The sequence below is a fragment of the Triticum aestivum genome, chromosome 7B (genome assembly GCF_018294505.1).
Source record: "Triticum aestivum cultivar Chinese Spring chromosome 7B, IWGSC CS RefSeq v2.1, whole genome shotgun sequence".
NCBI classification, from domain to species: Eukaryota; Viridiplantae; Streptophyta; class Magnoliopsida; order Poales; family Poaceae; genus Triticum; species Triticum aestivum.
In genome coordinates, this window is record NC_057813.1 from 268,002,529 (window position 1) to 268,010,765 (window position 8,237).

The following is an 8,237-nucleotide window of genomic DNA, read 5'->3' on the forward strand; positions in this document are numbered from 1 at the left end:
AGAATGCGTCGTGTTCATGGGGAGGCAATGGAATGCGTCGTGTTCATTGGGAGGCAACGGAATGCGTCGTGTTCATCGGGAGGCAACGGAACGCATGGGAGCCAACCGGCTTGGACGGAACAGGCGATGGAAACGAGGCCTGGAGTACCGCACAATGGAGGAAACGGATCTCCTACGTTCGGAACGGGGTCCTGTTGATTGGGAGGGGTGTGGCGTACCGCAAAACGGAGGAAACGGACCTCCAACGGTCGAAACAGGGGTCCTGTTGATCGGGAGGGGTGTGGTTGTTGGAAATATGCCCTAGAGGCAATAATAAAATGGTTATTATTATATTTCCTTGTTCATGATAATTGTCTATTGTTCATGCTATAATTGTATTAACTGGAAACCGTAATACATGTGTGAATACATAGACCACAACATGTACCTAGTGAGCCTCTAGTTGACTAGCTCGTTGATCAATAGATGGTTATGGTTTCCTGACCATGGACATAGGATGTCATTGATAACGGGATCACATCATTAGGAGAATGATGTGATGGACAAGACCCAATCCTAAGCATAGCACAAGATCGTGTAGTTCGTTTGCTAAAGCTTTTCTAATGTCAAGTATCATTTCCTTAGACCATGAGATTGTGCAACTCCCGGATACCGTAGGAGTGCTTTGGGTGTACCAAACGTCACAACGTAACTGGGTGGCTATAAAGGTGCACTACAGGTATCTCCAAAAGTGTCTGTTGGGTTGGCACGAATCGAGACTGGGATTTGTCACTCCGTGTGACGGAGAGGTATCTCTGGGCCCACTCAGTAGGACATCATCATAATGTGCATAATGTGATCAAAGGAGTTGATCACGGGATGATGTGTTACGGAACGAGTAAAGAGACTTGCCATAACGAGATCGAACAAGGTATTGGTATACCGACGATCGAATCTCGGGCAAGTACTATACCGGTAGACAAAGGGAATTGTATACGGGATTGATTGAATCCTTGACATCGTGCTTCATCTTATGAGATCATCATGGAACATGTGGGAGCCAACATGGGTATCCAGATCCCGCTGTTGGTTATTGGCCGGAGAGTTGTCTCGGTCATGTCTGCATGGTTCCCGAACCCGTAGGGTCTACACACTTAAGGTTCGATGATGCTAGGGTTATAGGGAATAGATATACGTGGTTACCGAATGTTGTTCGGAGTCTCGGATGAGATCCCGAATGTCACGAGGAGTTCCGAAATGGTTCGGAGGTAAATATTGATATATAGGAAGTGAGGATTTGGCCACCGGAAGTGTTCCGGGCATCACCGGTAATGTACCGGGACCACCGGAAGGGTCCGGGGGTCCACCGGGAGGGGCCACCATCCCCAGAGGCTTGCGTGGGCCAATAGTGGGAAGGGACCAGCCCCTAGGTGGGCTGGGGCACCCCTACCAAGTCCCAAGGCGCCTCAAGAGAAGAAGGGGGCAAACCCTAGGGCAGATGGGCCCTAAGGCCCACCCCAGGTGCGCCTCCCCCTCTCCCCCTTTGGCCGCCACCCTAGATGGGATCTGGGGCTGCCGCACCCCTTGGGGTGGGAACCCTAGAGGGGGCGCAGCCCCCTCCTCTCCCCCTATATATAGTTGAGGTCTAGGGGCTGCCCAACACATGACTTATTCTCTCCCTCTTGGCACAACACTACCCCTCTCCCTCCTTGTCTCTTGCGGTGCTTGGCGAAGCCCTGCTGGAGTGCCACGATCCTCCACCACCACCACGCCATCATGCTGTTGCTGGACGGAGTCTTCCCCAACCTCTTCCTCTCCCCTTGCTGGATCAAGGCACGAGAGACGTCATCGGGCTGCACGTGTGTTGAACGCGGAGGCGCCGTTGTTCGGCGCTTAGATCGGAATCAACCGCGATCTGAATCGCTACAAGTACGACTCCTTCATCCGTGTTCTTGTAACGCTTCCGCATCGCGATCTTCAAGGGTATGAAGATGCACTCCTCTCTCTCTCGTTGCTAGTATCTCCGTAGATTGATCTTGGTGATGCGTAGAAAATTTTGAATTTCTGCTACGTTCCCCAACAGTGGCATCATGAGCTAGGTCTATTGCGTAGATTCTTTGCATGAGTAGAACACAAGTATTTGTGGGCGATGGTTTGCACAATTTGCTTACCGTTACTAGTCCTATCTTGATTCGACGGCATTGTGGTATGAAGCGGCCCGGACCGACCTTACACGTACGCTTACGTGAGATAGGTTCCACCGACTGACGTGCACTTGTTGCATAAGGTGGCTAGCGGGTGCCAGTCTCTCCCACTTCAGTCGGATTGGATTCGATGAAAAGGGTCCTTATGAAGGGTAAATAGCAATTGGCATATCACCGTTGTGGCTTTGTGTAGGTAAGAAACGTTCTTGCTAGAAACCCATAGCAGCCACGTAAAACATGCAACAACAATTAGAGGACGTCTAACTTATTTTTGCAGGGTATGCTATGTGATGTGATATGGCCAAAAGAATGTGATGAATGATATATGTGATGTATGAGATTGATCATGTTCTTGTAATAGGAATCACGACTTGCATGTCGACGAGTATGACAACCGGCAGGAGCCATAGGTGTTGTCTTATTTATTGTATGACCTGCGTGTAAATGATAACGCCATGTAATTACTTTACTTTATTGCTAACCGTTAGCTGTAGTAGTAGAAGTAATAGTTGGCGAGACAACTTCATGAAGACACGATGATGGAGATCATGATGATGGAGATCATGGTGTCATGCCGGTGACGATGATGATCATGGAGCCCCGAAGATGGAGATCAAAAGGAGCAAAAATGATATTGGCCATATCATGTCACTATTTGATTGCATGTGATGTTTATCATGTTTGTGCATCTTATTTGCTTAGAACGATGGTAGTAAATAAGATGATCCCTCATAATAATTTCAAGAAAGTGTTCCCCCTAACTGTGCACCATTGCGAAAGTTCGTTGTTTCGAAGCACCACGTGATGATCGGGTGTGATAGATTCTAACATTCACATACAACGGGTGTAAGCCATATTTACACACGCGGAACACTTAGGTTGACTTGACGAGCCTAGCATGTACAGACATGGCCTCGGAACACAAGAGACTGAAAGGTCGAACATGAGTCATATAGTGGATACGATCAACATGAAGATGTTCACCGATGATGACTAGTCTGTCTCAGTGATGATCGGACACGGCCTAGTTGACTCGGATCATGTATCACTTAGATGACTAGAGGGATGTCTATCTGAGTGGGAGTTCATAAGATGAACTTAATTATCCTGAACATAGTCAAAAAGGTTTTTGCAAATTATGTCGTAGCTCGCGCTTTAGTTCTACTATTTTAGATATGTTCCTAGAGAAAATTTAGTTGAAAGTTGATAGTAGAAATTATGCGGACTAGGTCCGTAAACTGAGGATTGTCCTTGTTGCTTCGTAGAAGGCTTATGTCCTTAATGCACTGCTCAGTGTGCTGAACCTCGAATGTCGTCTGTGGATGTTGCGAACATCTGACATACACGTTTTGATAACTACGTGATAGTTTAGTAATGTTAAACAGTTTAGAGTTGAGGCACCGAAGATGATTTCGAAACGTCGCGGAACGTATGAGATGTTTTGAGGGCTGAAATTGGGATTTCAGGCTCGTGCCCACGTCAAGAGGTATAAGACCTCCGACGCGTTTCTTAGCATGCAAACTAAGGGAGAAAAGCTCAATCGTTGAGCTTGTGCTCATATTGTCTGAGTACAACAATCACTTGAATCGAGTGGGAGTCAATCTTCCAGATGAGATAGTGATGTTTCTCCAAAGTCATTGCTACCAAGCTGCTAGAGCTTCGTGATGAACTATAACATGTCAGGGATAGATATGATGATCCTTGAAATATTCGCGATGTTTGATGCCGCGAAAGTAGAAATCAAATAGGAGCATCAAATTGTTGATGGTTGGTAAACCCACTAGTTTCAAGAAGGGCAAGGGCAAGAAGGGATACTTCATGAAACGACAAATCAGTTGCTGCTCTAGTGAAGAAACCCAAGGTTGAATCCAAACCCGAGACTAAGTGCTTCTGTAATGAGGGGAACGGTCACTGAAGCAGGACTACCCTAGATACTTGGTAGATGAGAAGGCTGGCAAGGTCAATAGAAGTATATTGGATATACATTGTATTAAATGTGTACTTTACTAGTACTCCTAGTAGCACCAGGGTATTAAGATACCTGTTCGGTTGCTAAGTGTTAGTAACTCGAAATAAAAGAGCTACGGAATAAACGGAGACTAGCTAAAGGTGAGATGACGATGTGTGTTGGAAGTGTTTCCAAGGTTGATGTGATCAAGCATCGCCTGCTCCCTCTACCATCGAGATTGGTGTTAAACCTAAATAATTGTTATTTGGTGTTTGCGTTGAGCATAAACATGATTGGATTATGTTTATCGCAATACGGTTATTCATTTAAGGAGAATAATGGTTACTCTGTTTGTTTGAATAATACCTTCAACGGTCTTGCACCTAAAATGAATGCTTTATTGAATCTCGATCGTAGTAATACACATGTTCGTGCCAAAAGATATAAGATAGTAATGATAGTACCACATACTTGTGGCACTGCCACTTAAGTCATATTGGTATAAAACGCATGAAGAAGCTCCATATTGATGGATCTTTGGACTCACTCGTTTTTGAAAAGATTGAGACATGTGAACCATGTCTATTGGTATATACGCATGAAGAAACTCCATGCAGATGGACCGTTTGGACTCACTTGATTTTGAATCACTTGAGACATGCAAATCATACCACATGGGCAAGATGACTGAAAAGCCTCATTTTCAGTAAGATGGAACAAGAAAGCAACTTGTTGGAAGTAATGCATTTTGATGTGTGCAGTCCAATGAGTGCTGAGGAACGCAGTGGATATCGTTATGTTCTTACTTCACAAATGATTTGAGTAGATACTGAGTATATTTACTTGATGAAACACAAGTCTGAATTATTGAAAGGTTCAAGTAATTTTAGAGTGAAGTTGAAGATCGTCGTGGCAAGAGAATAAAATGTCTATGATATGATCATAGAGATGAGTATCTGAGTTATGAGTTTGGTATACAATTAAGATATTGTGGAAATTGTTTCACAACTAATACCGCCTAGGACACCATAGTGTGATGGTGTGTCCGAACATCATAGCTGCACCCTATTGGATATGGTGCATACCATGATGTCTCTTATCGAATTACCACTACCGTTTATGGGTTAGGCATTAGAGACAACCGCATTCACTTCAAGTAGGGCACCACGTAATTCCATTGAGATGACAGCGTATGAACTATGGTTTAGAGAAACCTAAGTTGTCATTTCTTAAAAGTTTGGGGCTGTAACGCTTATGTGAAATTTTTTTAGGTTGATAAGCTCGAACCCAAAGCGGATAAATGCATCTTCATAGGACACCCAAAAACAGTTGGGTATACCTCCTGTCTCAAATCCGGAAGCAAAAGGGATTGTTTCTAGAATCTGGTCCTTTCTCGAGGAAAAGTTTTTCTCGAAAGAATTGAGTGGGAGGATGGTGGAGACTTGATGAGGTTATTGAACCATCACTTCAACTAGTGTGTAGCAGGGCACATGAAGTTGTTCCTATGGCGCCTACACCAATTGAAGTGGAAGCTAATAATAGTGATCATGAAACTTCAGATCAAGTCACTACCAAACTTCGTAGGTCGACAAGGATGCGTACTACTTCAGAGTGGTAGTTAATCATGTCTTGGAGGTCATGTTGCCAGACAACAATGAACCTACGAGCTATGGAGAAGCGATGGTGGGCCAGGATTCCGACAAATGGCTCGAGGCCGTAAAATCCGAGAGAGGATCCATGTATAAAACAAAGTGTAGACTTTGGAAGAACTACCTGATGGTCGTAAGGCTATTGGGTACATATGGGTTCTAAAAGGGAAGACAGACAATGATGGTATGTGTCACCATTAAGAAAGCTCGACTTGTCGCTAAGATGTTTTCCGACAAGTTCAAGGAGTTGACTACGGTGAGACTTTCTCACTCGTAGCGATGCTAAGAGTCTATTGGAATTCTATTAGCAGTTACTACATTATTTATGAAATCTTGCAGATAGGATGTCAAAACATTGTTTCCTCGACAATTTTCTTGAGGAAAGGTTGCATGTGATACAACCAAAAGGTTTTCGTCAATCCTAAAAGATGCTAACAAGTATGCAAAGCTCCAGTAGTCCTTCTAAGGACTGGAGTAAGCATCTCGGAGATGGAATATACGCTTTGATGAGATGATCAAAGATTTTGTGTTTATACAAAGTTTATGAGAAACTTGTATTTCCAAGGAAGTGAGTGGGAGCACTATAGCATTTCTGATGAGTATATGTTATTGACATATTGTTGATCGGAAATGATGTAGAATTTCTGGAAAGCGTATAGGGTTATTTGAAAGTGTTTTTCAATGAAAAAAACCTGGATTAAGCTACTTGAACATTGAGCATCAAGATCTATAAGGATAGATCAAAATCGCTTGATAGTACTTTCAAATGAGTACGCACCGTGACAAGATTTTGAAAGAGTTCGAAATAGATCAGCGGAGAAGGAGTTCTTGGCTATGTTATAAGGTGTGAGTATTGAGTAAGACTCAAGACCTGACCACGACAGAAGAGAGAGAAAGGACGAAGGTCATCCCCTATGCTTTAGATGTAGGCTCCACAGTATGCTATGCTGTGTACCGCACCTAAAGTGTGCCTTGCCATGAGTCAGTCAAGGGGTACAAGTGTGATCCAAGAATGGATAACAAGACATCGGTCAAACATATCCTTAGTAACTAGTGGACTAAGGAATTTTCTCGAATATGGAGGTGGTAAAATAGTTCGTCGTAAAGGGTTACGCCGATGCGAACTTTGACACTAATCCGGATTATACTGAGTAGTAAACCGGAATTGTATAGTAGAACAGTTATTTGGAATAGCTCTAAATAGAGTGTGGTAGCTGCATCTAGGAGATGAAATAGAGATTTGTAAAGCACACACGGATCTGAAAGATTCAGACCCTTGACTAATAAACCTCTCTCACAAGCGAGATATGATCAAACACCATGGGTGTTGGTTTCAATGCAATCACATAATGATGTGAACTAGATTATTGACTCTAGTGCAAGTGGGAGACTGTTGGAAATATGCCCTAGAGGCAATAATAAAATGGTTATTATTATATTTCCTTGTTCGTGATAATTGTCTATTGTTCATGCTATAATTGTATTAACTGGAAACCGTAATACATGTGTGAATACATAGACCACAACATGTCCCTAGTGAGCCTCTAGTTGACTAGCTCGTTGATCAATAGATGGTTATGGTTTCCTGACATGGACATAGGATGTCATTGATAACGGGATCACATCATTAGGAGAATGATGTGATGGACAAGACCCAATCCTAAGCATAGCACAAGATCGTGTAGTTCGTTTGCTAACGCTTTTATAATGTCAAGTCTCATTTCCTTAGACCATGAGATTGTGTAACTCCCGGATACCGTAGGAGTGCTTCAACATAACTGGGTGGATATAAAGGTGCACTACAGGTATCTCCGAAAGTGTCTGTTGGGTTGGCACGAATCGAGACTGGGATTTGTCACTCCATGTGACAGAGAGGTATCTCTGGGCCCACTCAGTAGGACATCTCATAATGTGCACAATGTGATCAAAGGAGTTGATCACGGGATGATGTGTTACGGAACGAGTAAAGAGACTTGCCATAACAAGATTGAACAAGGTATCGGTATACCGACGATCGAATCTCGGGCAAGTACTATACCGGTAGACAAAGAGAATTGTATACGGGATTGATTGAATCCTTGACATTGTGGTTCATCCGATGTGATCATCGTGGAACATGTGGGAGTCGACATGGGTATCCAGATCCCGCTGTTGGTTATTGGCCGGAGAGTTGTCTCGGTCATGTCTGCATGGTTCCCGAACCCGTAGGGTCTACACACTAAAGGTACGATGACGCTAGGGTTATAGGGAATATATATACGTGGTTACCGAATGTTTTAGGAGTCCCGGATGAGATCCCAGATGTCACGAGGAGTTCCGGAATGGTCCGGAGGTAAAGATTGATATATAGGAAGTGAGGATTTGGCCACCGGAAGTGTTCCGGATATCACAGGTAATGTACCGGGACCACCAGAAGGGTCCGGGGTCCACCGGGAGGGGCCACCAGCCCCAGAGGCT